Below are 13,007 nucleotides of genomic sequence, written 5' to 3' on the forward strand. Positions count from 1 at the left end.
CAATTTACCTCTAAACTACATAGCTTCTCATCAACAGCCTACCCATCTACTGAGGTCATGGATTTTCTCCTGGCATACCCAAAGCTTCCAAAATTCAAACCTTGCTCTTCAAAGATGAAGTCTTTGAAAAAAGAAAAGCAGGGGCAGCTAGGTGGTACAGTGGGTAGAGCACCAGCCCTGGATTCAGGAGGACCTGAGTTCAAATCCGGCCTCAGACACTTAACAATTACTAGCTGTGGGGCAGCTAGGTGGTGCAGTGGATAGAGCACCAGCCCTGCATTCTGGAGGACCTGAGTTCAAATCTGACCTCAGACCCATGACACACACTTACTAGCTGTGTGACCCTGGGAAAGTCACTCAACCCCAATTGCCTCACCAAAAAAAGAAAAAAAAAAGAAAAAAGAAAAGCAAACAACATTGCCAAGTTCTAAGCAGCTAGCCAGAACCTAGCATGTGACATTAAAAAAATCAAGGAGTAATCTGAAAATACATGCTGGAAGCAAAATAAGTACTGACCAAACAAGCAGCAACCATGATTCCTGGAGGAAATCAGAACCAAACAACTTGCAGCTAAGAAGAGTTTAACCTGGGCTTCACTACTGAGATATGTGAATGCCCCAGGAATCACCCAACAGTCGGGGATCCCCCAAGTCCTCATCTCTGCTCCTTCTCATAGTGTTTACCATCAGGATGACCCTCCAATAGGGCACTAGGGCCTCCCCACTAAGCACACTACTAATACCATGGTTTGTGAAAGGGATCTGGCCAAAGCTAAACACTTCTAACTTAGGCTTCTAACATTTAGGTCGTGAAACCATTCAACTAAGCCCTCATTCGAAGATGCCCAGAAATGGACTTGTTCAAACGGACAGGAGTAGAGCTGGGATTTAGCCTCAGATGCCTGTTTTCTCCCCTGGTTTTTTACCACCACGGCCGCACAACCCACATCCCACTGTTGATTTCTGATAGGTTTGGGGTTATGGTCAAATTATCTCCTTACTTAAAAAACCATCTCTAGTCTTTTTGCTAAACTGCAGGGGATGAATAAAGCTAACCCAATACAGGTTTTACTGTCAAGTGATTAAGCCAAACTTCAGCTGTCCTTCTTCTAGGAAAAGGTTTCTGTTGTTTTAGTAGCTGATCTCCTATAGGTTCTGCTGTCTAATAAGGCATAAAGAATTACAACTATTTATATACTGATGAGATTTTTTTTAAAAGTCCTTTCCTGCACTATATCCTGGGCTATGAAGTGAGGACATGTGAACAAAGGATTGTAGATTTCGAGCTAGAAGGAGATCTTGAGAGAGACCCTTTCATTTTACAGATGAAGGGTTCAGTGTCTTGCCCAAGGTCATACGCATGGGCCAGGCTGGGGAGGACAAGACTGTTCAGGTAGGAAAATACAAAAGGTTAAGTGACTTGACTAGGTTACAAGGCTAGTCTAGTGACGGAAGAGGGATCAAAGCCCAAGCCTCCTGACTGGGCTCAGTACACCCTTCCCAAGGTGGCAATATTCATTCTCTCTATTCTGAGCCAAGTCTTCCAAACTGCTCAGGAATTACAATTTGACTCTTTAGAGGTCACGAGGGAAGAATGAAAAACCAGTGACACAAAGCCAAAGACATTGGCACTTTCTGTACCTCTACAGTCTACAACTCACCATGGGACACACAAGACAAAACAAGCAAGGGAACTCTAGTTTCCTACCTGAGTCTAAAGCCGATTTAGTTCCTTTGTGCCTCAATCCCAAACTTCCCCTAAAGGAGAGGTTAAAAATCATTTAAACTGTTGAATTAAACAGAAGATCAGGATCATAATACCATGATGTGAATCTGCTCAACCATTTTTAGGATAGCGGCAGTGAGGCAGCACAGTAGATTAGAGTATTGGCCCTGGAGTCAGGAGGAGCTGTGTGACCCTGGGCAAGTCACTTAACCCAGTTTACCTCAGTTTCTCCATCTATAAAATGAGCTGGAAAAGGAAATGGCAAACTGCTCCATTATCTTTGCCAATAAAACTCCAAATGAGGGTCACAACTGAAATGACTCAACAACAACAAATGTTTAAGATAAAGGTAAGTCTTAGAGGAGATATAACAGTTGTCTTCAAGTATTTAGAAGAGGAATAAAGTCTGTTCCATTTAGTCCTGAGGGCAGACCTAGGAACCAGAACTCTTTGGATTTTTACTTAGGATCATCAGATTATAGATTCAGAGCTGGAAGGGCCATCACTCTTATTTTACAAAGGAAACAGAACCAGAGAGATGACATGTAATAAAGAGGCAAACAGGATCTGAACTCCTGCCTCCCTGATCCACTCCAGATCCAGTACTGTTTTTATTATAACACAATGCCTTGACTCCACATCTCTCATGAGAGCTATCCCAAAGTGAAGAGGCAGTAGATCCCCCTCATATGAGTGAACATTCATGTCGCCACTGAACGGGACCTGCAAGAATATTTTGGAAGAGGGGGGAAAACCTCCTGTTCAGCTCTGGGTTGGATTAGATGAGTTCTGAGGTCCTAATCTAAAACCTTCAGGACACTAAGGAAAGTACTGATATGGTGGGAAAATTTCTCTCTCATGAAAAGGGCAATTGGAAAGCTCCTCATTTTTATAAATACCGAGACTGAGGACTCAGGATTTCTGAATATGGAGACACCCTCTTTCTGCTTCATTCTTGCTTAATACAATCTCATATGCAGTTAGTATCTACTTTCCCAGCATCAGCTTCTAGCTTTTCCAAAGAATTTACAGGAAAAAAAATTATTTCTTTTCCATCTCTCCCTATTGAAAAACCTCAGAAAACCATCACAAATTCCCCCCACTCCCCCCCCCCCAAACCCTCTCTCAAACAGGTTCCTAAAGAATCAAGTACCAACCTAAGAAATTCCAGCATAGGCTGAGGGGAAAAAGGTTTAAGCCAAAAAAAAAAAAAAGGGATATAATAATCAACACTGAACAAAGTAAAGATCATAATGAAGGCAAAGAGAAGGAATTCCCTAATTATGTATATAAAAAAACAGGGGGTGAGGAGGGAAGGGCGGTTATCTGATGGAAGAAGAAAACAGCTCAAGCAAAACTGATTTTCCAGTTCCCAGAATGGAACAACCTAATGTCAAGCATGATGATGTTATTTTTGCCAGACAAACATCTACCCAACCCATCCCCCTTCAGAGCCAATATTTTTCTTTTCATTCATTATTATCTCCTGGACATTTGATCTGAGTACCTGTCTCTATGTGGGGAGGCTGAGGGAAGAAAAGACTGGAATGATGTCTTAAATACCAGGAAAAGCAACTAAAAAGGAAGCTGCAACGGGCAAGTTCCACTAGTTTTGGAGCCTACTTCTCCCCATCTCCAGACCCTACCCATCTGAGAATCTTGGGACCAACCTATTTTTTAGCCATTTCCTGACTAAGCAAAGGGACCAGGGCACATGGCTTGCCAAAAAACAAGGGCAACAACTTATTGCAATCCAATAGAGACACAAGGAAAGATGTCCTTTATGGGAAGGAGTGTCATATGATACTCGCCTTTGTAATCCTAATTAGTTAGGTTTGCAGAAGGGTGAAAATGGCTCCCTTCTGTCCACCCAGCTAAGCTAACTGGCACTAGCAGAGGCTGACCTCAGGTTTGAATGAAGGCTGCGAAGATCAAACCCTGGCCTTCCAAGACTCTTAAACACTCCCGGTCCCCCCAAAAATAAATCCCATTCAAAATTAAGTTCCTAAATTTCTAACTCCAGCAGAAAACTTATCCTGCACCCCCACCTCACCATGGGGAGTCTATCCCAGACCCATGGCCCCTCTCCCCCTTGGGGTCTATAAGATCAAAAGAGAGAAAAGGGAACCCAGGAAGATGCTCAAATGCCCTAAATATGGAGACTTATCAGTCATGATGAAAATACAGGAAGCTCCCATCAGGGGATGACTGAGTCGGCTTTTTTCATTATCCTCAGCACATCCAAAAGAAGAAAAAAAGAAAAAGAAAATAATTTAAAAGGTAATAACAGAACTGTTCGGGGGTGGGGTGGGGGTGAGGGGGGTGGAACCAGAGATGGATGAGCCAACTGCTGAACCAGACTGGGGGGGGGGGCGCCCGAGTTGAAGGAAGAAAAGCAAAAGTCAGTGGCAAGGACTCTTAGGCCACATGGTGGGATGGACAGGGCCTGAGCCTGCCTAGGAGGCCCCAGAAAATGAAACCAAATCTGATTAAAAAGGACATTTCAAAACAAGAGACGAAGCAACCTAATGCACAGCTGCCATTTCCCGAGCACTTCCTGCCAGGAGGCTGGGGGAGGGGCTGTTTGTATACAGAGGGAGGTGGCAGCGACTCATCACCCCCCCCCATCCCAACAAATTCCAGAATGAAAGAGGACCCCCTTACGAGCACACACACCCCCGGCCCCCACAGCACGAGCTCTCTAGAAACCCAGACTGAGAGAAAAAGGGTCACCCTCTGCTACCACCAGGTGACTTTAAGGTGGGAGATCACTACTTATTCCTCTCTAGGCCCCCTCCCACCCCCAAGAAAGCTCAGCAGCCACTTCGCCCACCCCCATCCCGGGACAGGGCATTCCTGAGGGATGTTGACCCTAACACAAAGGCCCTCCCCACCCACCCAAGTTAAAGGGGGTACTCCCCAGTCCCTCTCTGCTCCGAAAAAGGCTCGATCCCTCCCCCATTCCAGGGAACACCCTCAAAGAGAAGTCCTTCCCTTCCCCCCTCCCGGGGAATCCCCCTCGCGCTCCCCCCCATCCAAATACTGAGGGATTCCCCATGGGGGGCGGGGCGGGAAACCCACTAGGATCCCCGAGAATCAAGTGAAATCTCCTGGAAACCCCCTGGCCCCGGAATTCCTCGTGCTGGGGGCGCCCGGGGGCCCCCAGCCCCTGAGGGAACGTCCTTCCCCACGGCACCGCACCCCTGGGCTCGGGAGCGGGCAGCGTGGGCGGGAGGGGGGAACCGGCTGTGCGCCCCCTCTGCCCCGAGCGCTCCTCCCCCCCATACCTGAGGCGGCGGCGGGGTCCTCCGGCCGGGCGCCCGGCTCGCGTCTCCCCGGAGGGCCGGGGGCGGGCGTTCACATGGCCGGGCGTCCGGCACTCCGGCCGCTCTCGAGGGGAAATGATGGCAGGGGCGGGGGCGCGGCTTAACCGTGGGGCCCGAGCGGAGCCAACATGGCCGGCGGGGGAGAGCCCGAGGAGCCGGAGACGCCGCCGGAGAAGGAGACTGAGGGAGGGAGGGGGAAGGGGGGGGAGAAGAGAGGGGGCGGGGAGGGTCGCCGGCCGCGCAGCGTCCTAGGAGGGGGGACCGCCCGCTGCCGGGGCCTCAGTTCCACCCCGGGTCCTAGCGCCTCCCTCTCAAAAGGAGAAGCGGCCCCCGCCCCCTCCGCCTCGCTGCTGGGTCCTAGTGCCGCAAACTGCTCCCAGCCCCCGCCCTTGCCCTACCGGTTGTCCTCCAATTGGGAACACCGTGGGAACCCATTCACCGAGGCCAGTTTCTTACCCCAGACTCATAAAGACAGCAGAGCAGCCGCTTCACCCCGCCAAAAAAGCTCTTCCCCAATTTCACAAAGGGGCAGGTGGGGGGGGGAGGGGAAGAGAAGAAGAAGGAGTAGCGTAAAAGGTGAGCAGGTCTCTCGCTTCAAGGCTTAGGGGAAGGGAAAGGAGGGAGGAGGTCTGTCTGACGCGCTTACCTAGGTCCAGTGTGGGCAGACTAGCCCTTCCTGGCTAACCACTGTCCAGATGACATCAGCAGAACCCCGGGAGGCGAGATGCTTCCTGTGTATGGGGAAAGTAGGTTTGGTTGTAGCACCTGAGCCCAGCGTCCGTCCTATTCAGGGCTGTCACTGGGGAGAGAGCAGCCAGGGAAACTTGGATGTATCTTGACGTTTGCAAGCGAGATTCCCCCCCCCCCCCCAAAAAAAAAAACCACCACAGATCCATCCTCTCTGGGCGTCAAGGGCTCTGGAAGCTTTTGCTAACAAGGTTATAGAATTAGGCAGGTCCATCTTCTCCCCTCCCTCCCAAACACAATCTCAAACTGGTTAGGCTTAAAAAGGGGTTTAGAGTTTTCTTCCCTTCCTTAAATTTCTGAGTAGATCCAATATCACAGAATCCTAGTTAACTTAATATTATCTAATCAAACCCCACCCCCTACTTTATTTTACAGAAAAGGTATAATGACTTATCCAAGGCCACACAGTTAGTGGCCAGCTCTCCCACCTCCCAATCCAGGGGTCTTTACACACCTAACCTACCTCCCTGACACAAAGTTAAATTTCCAATATTCTAAAGACTATGGTGTGAGTGAGGAAGTCAAGGCCGAAGTAGGCCCCAGGAGGCTACAGCTCAAACAAGAATGGTGCCCCCCCCCAACCCTCCCCCACCCCTTTCTCCACCTTCCTCTTTCTGTAGGCAGGGGGAAAGGGGAGGAAGAATAGACTTTGATTAGGATCAGCCTTAGAGCTAGAAGGGACAGTAAAAGCCACTTACTTCTAGGCCCTCAGCTACTAAAGCAACACTCTCCTTCCCTTGACAGAAAGGGTGGATTTCTCAAACTTCCCAGGGAGTGAACCCCACCCACCCACCTCAACTCCTCTGGAAACCAAAGGAAGAGGCAGGGAGGCTGATAAGGTCCTAAAGAAGTGTGGGGGCAGGGGGGAGTGGGAAGAAGAGTTTAAGAAAATTTATTTTTTCTCCCTTCCGAAGTAAACCTCAGGATGAATGTGCCTTGACCCTTTTCTGATCCCTCATTCCCAAACAGCTTGACCTGGGGGGACAGACAGGGGTATCTAGCTAGTCTCAGGAATTTGTGAACTTTTTTGGGGGGGAGGGGGAAATTATGTATTTCCACTCAGTTGGTTTTGATTATAATCCTATGTGTTATATTTATTTTATACATTTACCGACATGTTTCTAAGGCTTCCATAGTCTTAACCAGACCATCAGGTGTCCATGACACCAAAAAAGGTTAAAAAACCCTCTCTGTGACTTCGAATGTATAATTGATATCATATTGTTGCCTTCTCAGTGGGAGAGCATTGGGAAGGAGGGAGAGAATTTGGAACTCAAAAACATTTTTAATGAATGTTAAAAATAAAAATGTTCAAAACAGCAATGACTGCTCTAGAAAAAGCTTTTTCAGACCCTCTGCTGTTTAGGGGTGTGATCACAGTCCAACCTACCTCCACCCCTCCTCCCCCAAGACTAGCAGAAAAGACACCACCAAAAAATGGCAGGTGGAAGATTATATAGATAGAAGCCTAAGCATGGAAAATGGGAAGAGAAAACTTCTCGGCCTATTCTCCTTCCTCCTCTCCACCCCACCCCTCACGGGAATACAAGGCCAGGCTATAAGAGAATTTGCCCTTCAAAGCCCTTCCATCCCTGACAAGACACAAGGATCAGACTCAGCCAGATGCCTAGCTGCTGGGGGCAGAACTCCCGGCAGCCTCAGGGAACACTGGGTGGAGGTTTCGACTATCAGACTGGGTCTAGCCACACCCCTCCCACCATCACCACAACCACCCACTCACCCACACATACACACCTACCTGAATGCAGGGAAAGCAGGTTATGCCTAAGGCTGATTGGGAGCCCTGGAGACCAGCCCCCCCACCCCTACTGTTCCAGGTCCTAGGCTTTGTCTCCAGCTGGACCCCCTTGTTATTGCCGTCCACTAACACCACCCCACCAGCACCAAGTGCACTGAATGGAAGGAGTGTGGGGCTGTTTCTCCAGAGTGAATGAGGTCTTCAAAGGGTTAGACAAGAAAATGGGGCAATATCTGATTCGAAGGATCTTCCAACTCAAAGACCTGACTACCATCCCCACACCCACCTGGAAGGGGAGGGGGGATTCTCACTGGAGTCATACCTGTCTCCTTCCTCTTTGATGAAGGATGGATGTGGGTGTGGGGGGAGAAGCACAGGCATCTGCCCAGCTCCCAGCTGGGTGTCTCCTTTCTACCTGTCACTAGCTAACCAAGACAAGCAGTTTTGCCTCCCCCTCCATCGACTGGGATAGAAACCCCAGACTTCCCAGACACTCCTCTCCCTTAATCCAGGTTTGGCTACCAGCCAGTCACCCCCCCCCCATTTCTTCTCTACTAGATTGTGGCCTAAGAAGTCAGAAAAACTGGGGTACAGGTGGAGACAGGAGGTTGCAGTTGGCAGTAAGAAGGCCTAGGTATAGAATGAACCACTCCCTGTCCCAAACCCAGGCAGTGGGTTGGTAAGAACTGATGAGAGAGGGGGAGGGCATGGGAGAAGATTAGCACCTGCTCTTTCCTTCCAGCCCTAGCCCTGCCACTATGTTATTGCTGCATCACCCAACTCTGGGGTCAGCTGCCTTTGTGAAATGGCTCCAGTTTAGAGCCAGATGGCTGGGGCTGGGAAAGAGGCACAGCTTCCCCCATTCCCAAACCCTCTCGCCTTCCCCTTTGTCCACCATCACTGGAGAGGTTCCTCTGGCATCCAGCCCCAAAACGCAGCAGCAGCAGACACCCCCGCCCCCACCCCAGCCCGGCTCAGCTCTCTGGCTGTTCTGTAGTTCATGACTCAGAAAAGCAGGCTGAAGCCTGCTCCCAGCACCCCCACTCCCAACCTCGGAGGGGGAGGGGTGAGAAAAAAGCAGGGTGGGGGGAAGAGGGGCCTGAGCTGGAGAACCACTGGACTTGGGGGGTGGGGGTGGAAATCTCCAATCGAGGTCGGGTCACTTCTAAAAGAACACCTCCCCCACCTTTTCCCTCCCCAGGTACTGAGAGCATATTTCAAGCTACGCCTGGGGTTACTGCCAGACCTGGGGAGAAAAGTGTCCTTTCCGAAACCTCTCCAAAGACTCATTTACCAAGCCAAGACAGCCTCCTGTCTCCAAAAGTCTGTTGTGGGGCTTTTTGGGGGTTTTTTTGTTTTGTTTTGTTTTGTTTTGGGGGGGTGAAATTTAGCAGCATATCCCGAGATCTATAATCCTTCCCTTTTCTCCATTGCCCCAGGCTTGACAGTGATACAACAGAAGACTGGGGGGGGGGGGGTGTCTGACTTTTGCTTCTGAATATCATGGAGCTCCGAAGCCCCTGAAGTTATGGGGGAAGTTACCTTCTCCCCTCCCATCCCCTCTACCAGAAGATCTGGTTTCCAACTTCTAGCTTTAGCAGGAACTGACAACCCGAACACCCAGCTGTTCTCAAGGATCCCGAAAAACCCACTGCACCTGAAGGCGGTCAGGCTGGGTCTTAGGCCTTCCCATGTGTAAATCCCCTTAGAAAAAGCAGAAGCCCTTGCCTGGACCAAAGAGTGGGTCATTCCCCTCCCAGAGTTCAGATCCACTGCAGGTGCTGAGTTCAGAACCTCCCATTCACAAAGGGACTTGACCATGGAGAAAGGGGAGGGGGGAAAGGGTCACGCGAGGCTAGGCTGAACTCGAGAAGCGAAATCCCAAGAAGAAAGGTTGGGGGAGGGGGGGTAAGGGAGGAATGGGAGCGGAGGGGGGGGGGAGAGCTTCCCGCACCAGGGAGAAAGCGGTGAGCTCGGGGGATGCGAGTTATCCCGGGCACATGGAGGAGCAGGGGGCGGGGAAGAGGGGAGCGGGTTCGCGTGGGAAAGAGCCGATCGCGGTTAAAAGGAGAGGGGGAAGGGAGGTGAATCCCCAACCCCCGGAGATCTCTGGGTGCCAGTGGGAAAAGTGTATGTGTGCGTGCGCCAGAGCTTGTTCCTGTTCGTGCGTGGGGGTGGGGAAAGGAAGAGTCCTGGACTGGGCACCGGGAAGACTCCAAAGAGTGAGGGGGAGACCCCGCGAGCCGATCCCGCGGGGGTGGAGAGTAGATTCTAGATTTCCGGCGGGTCGGAGGAGATCCTGGAGGGGGAATCCCCGAGTCAAGCTAGGGGCGCCCCGACCTTTGGGTTCTAGAGCTTGTGGTGGGTCGGGGAGGGACCGGGGAGGGGGGAGGTCCAGGGTCTCACCTGGAACGGGGCCCGGCAGGCGCAGGTGGCTGAGCGGAGCCGGACGGCGGCGGCGGCGGCGGCAGCACCTCCTCCTCCTCCTCCACCTCCTCCTCCTCCTCCTCCTCCTCCCTCTCCTCCTCCCTCAGCCCCGGGCCGGCGGCGGCGGCGGCGGCAGCAGCGAGGAGAGAGGGAACAGGGGATGGGGGTGGCGCTTAAAGGGGCAGGAGCCTCGTGGCGGGGGCCGGGTGGGGGGAGGGGGCAGTCGGGTAAAGTGCCCAGCGGGGTGGGGGGGGGGGGTGGAGAACTGGGAAGATGGAAGAGCCAGGGAATGAAGATGGGGCAGGGATGGACGCCGGCAGGGGAAAGGAACAGGGGATTCCTGGGCGAGGAAGGAGGAGGGACTGAGAAAAAACGAGCCCGGACCGGCTCGAGAGCCTCTTATCTCCTCTTCGGGCCGCCCCCCCTGCCCGGGTCCCCGGACTGTTTAAGGAAAAAAGGAGGCGTTTATGGAAGCCAGGAGAACCCAAGGTCCTGGGAATACGAAGGACCTTTAGCAAGGGGTGGAGTCTTAAGAGAGTCCCTGGAATTGGGGGGGGACATTAACTCGGGGGGTTCACGAGATGAGCAAGGACCCCCTTCCCTCTTTTCCGAACCCCGCAAACTAGAGTGAGTTTATAACGCGCCGGAATCAGGAAATCCGAAAGGTCAAAGTTCTCTCAATCCTCCCAGCCACAACCCTGCCGCTCACCCAGTGACCTCAAAGCCCTCAGGGGAGGAAGAGGGCAAATGGGGTAGAGCCGAGGGACCTTGAGAATGGGCTTCTTCCTAGCTCTTGGTTTCCCCTAACCACAGGCCACCCTTTTGCAGCTTACCTCCAGGCGGACTGATAGAACTCCCAAGTTATATCATCAGTTCTATCTGTCTTCAGGGAGAGGCTGCGCGATTTGTCACATGCCAGCCCCAACTCCTGCCGGAATTTGGGGACAACCTAAAGGGCCCCAGGAGAAATTTGGCCAAAAGTAAGGTCGTCCTTAGAGAACTGATCGACCAAGGAAGCAGTGCGAAACCATTTTAAGCTCTTGAATGCATTCAACTCAAGCGGAGATGTTTAAGAAAATCGAGAGCTAACACTTTCTGGTCCTTTCAGTAACAACCATGCTTCTTCCCCAAAGCCGGCAGTTACATAGCAAGGGGCTGGCCAACCCAAGTCCCACTCCTCCCTCCATCTCCTCGGATTCCCAAACCGAGCAAAGGTTGGGCCCCACCCCTGCTGAGTCAGCCCGGGGAGTAAAACGCCGGTCCCATGCCTTTAGGCATCCTGAAGCGCTGCCCTTAGGGCCTATTCCTCACACTCTTCCAAGTCGGGTAGACGGTCAGACTGAGACAGCGCTCCCCGCAATTGTTTCCCCGCAGGCCCCCCCCCCCCTCCTCCCCACACTTGGTAGGAAACAGACTTTGAGCTAACAAGTGAGAGATTCCAAAAGCAAACCGGCTGAGAACCTTTCTCAGGAGGAACTCCTAGAGGGCGATGTTCCACAATGACATTAGGGGAGGGGTTTGCTCTGTCTGGGTGGCACGAAGAAAAGAGTAAGCAGATTTGCGGGGAAACTCCTAAGGCGTTAAGTGGGAGGGAAGTTATGAAATGGAGAGAAACTAAGAAGCCACGAAAGGCAGGGTGGGGGGCTGGAGGGGAATGCTTGTAGAATGCTAAGGGATCTGCTCAGCTTTTGGGTCACTTGGAATAACAAAACCAGATCAACACCTTAGAAAATTGCTCTCTTCTGAGTCAGGTTAGGAACCAAAGGAAACTAAGATCCTCCCACTAACTATAACTCCCCATAGTCACATTTTCTGGGAGCCGGCTGGCTGGCACGGCTCTGGGGCTCCACCTTGAGTCCTAAATACAAATACAACAGTTACTTAGACTGGGGATGTCAATGGAGCCTAGGAAAGGAACCTTACAGGGTCCCCCGGCTGCGCTCCTGGCTTCTCTCCCAGGCGCCCCTCCCCATCCCATCTCGGGCCCCAAAGGACTCTAAAGGAGTTAATGTCAGCCCAGCCCCTTCTTCCTCACTTCCTCCCTTTCCTACCATCCGGTTCAGGGGGTGGAGTCTGCAGCCACCAAGGCTCCTCCTCAGGACAAAAGCCCCATCTGGTTTGTAAACAATCATTAGCCTGAGCCCAGCAAATGGCTCTTTCAGGATTTCAAAATGGTGAACTGTGTAACTGGCAGACTGCAGCCTGAGCAGCTGTGGGCCTCTCCTTTGGTCTTCTCATTACAAAGTAGTTATAGCAGTCCCCAGGGATAAGCTGAGGCATATAGATATGACATCACTGGTACACTTACAATTCACCTTTCCCCGAACCTGTGGAAATGTCAAAAATCAACCACCAGGGGAACAAAAAAGGTTTAAATGCACTACCCAGATGATTAAGGGGCTGCAGTGCACAGGTTATAATAGGCCAGCCTATTGCCCCGCCCCCAGGTTTATGCAGGAAAAACTCCATACCTGAACAGGAATGAATCCCTTACAATATCTGGCTATCATTTACTTAGTGCTTAGTAATACCGAGTGATTTTCTATTTCCATAAATCTCATGTCCCTGGGAAGTACCTTACTATTCTCATTTAAAGGTGAAGAAACTGAAGTTAAATAAGTAAAAAAAAAAATCATACAACTAAGCAAAGCAGGATTCATTGGTCTAAAAAAGCGAAGTGTATTTAGTAATTAATTGGGATGCGGTGTGCTTTAAGCTAAAATTAGAGTTTTAATTAGGGGTTTAGAGCAATCAGTTTTTGAGGGACTTAAAGCATTATTAAAGCCCTTTATTAAAGGAAATAATGAGAAATGGAACTTCCTGACTTGCCATTAACATCCTGTGTGATTTTGAAGTTGTTAAGCCCCTCTGGGTTTCATTAGCAACCTTTGCTACCCAAGGTCGGTTCTACCTCAACTAAACTGGAAGCCAAATTTCACCCACCTCACAGGACTCATCCTTATCCATCCCCTCTTATCCAACTAAGAATCTTGAGTCAATATTAATCAGTGACCCAACCTTAG

The 13,007-nt window shown here is 50.9% G+C and overlaps 1 protein-coding gene across 1 annotated transcript in view; it reads right to left on the minus strand.

Annotated features, from left to right (window-relative positions):
• BAZ2A (bromodomain adjacent to zinc finger domain 2A) overlaps positions 1–10,044 on the minus strand; it is a 34,304-nt gene extending 24,260 nt beyond the window's left edge. The window contains 2 exon segments of the mRNA XM_043966335.1: positions 5,698–5,850; positions 9,964–10,044. The gene's annotated coding sequence lies outside the window, so the exon portion shown is untranslated.
• Positions 10,045–13,007: the final 2,963 nt, after the last annotated feature.

This window comes from Dromiciops gliroides, chromosome 5, assembly GCF_019393635.1.
Source record: "Dromiciops gliroides isolate mDroGli1 chromosome 5, mDroGli1.pri, whole genome shotgun sequence".
NCBI lineage: Eukaryota > Metazoa > Chordata > Mammalia > Microbiotheria > Microbiotheriidae > Dromiciops > Dromiciops gliroides.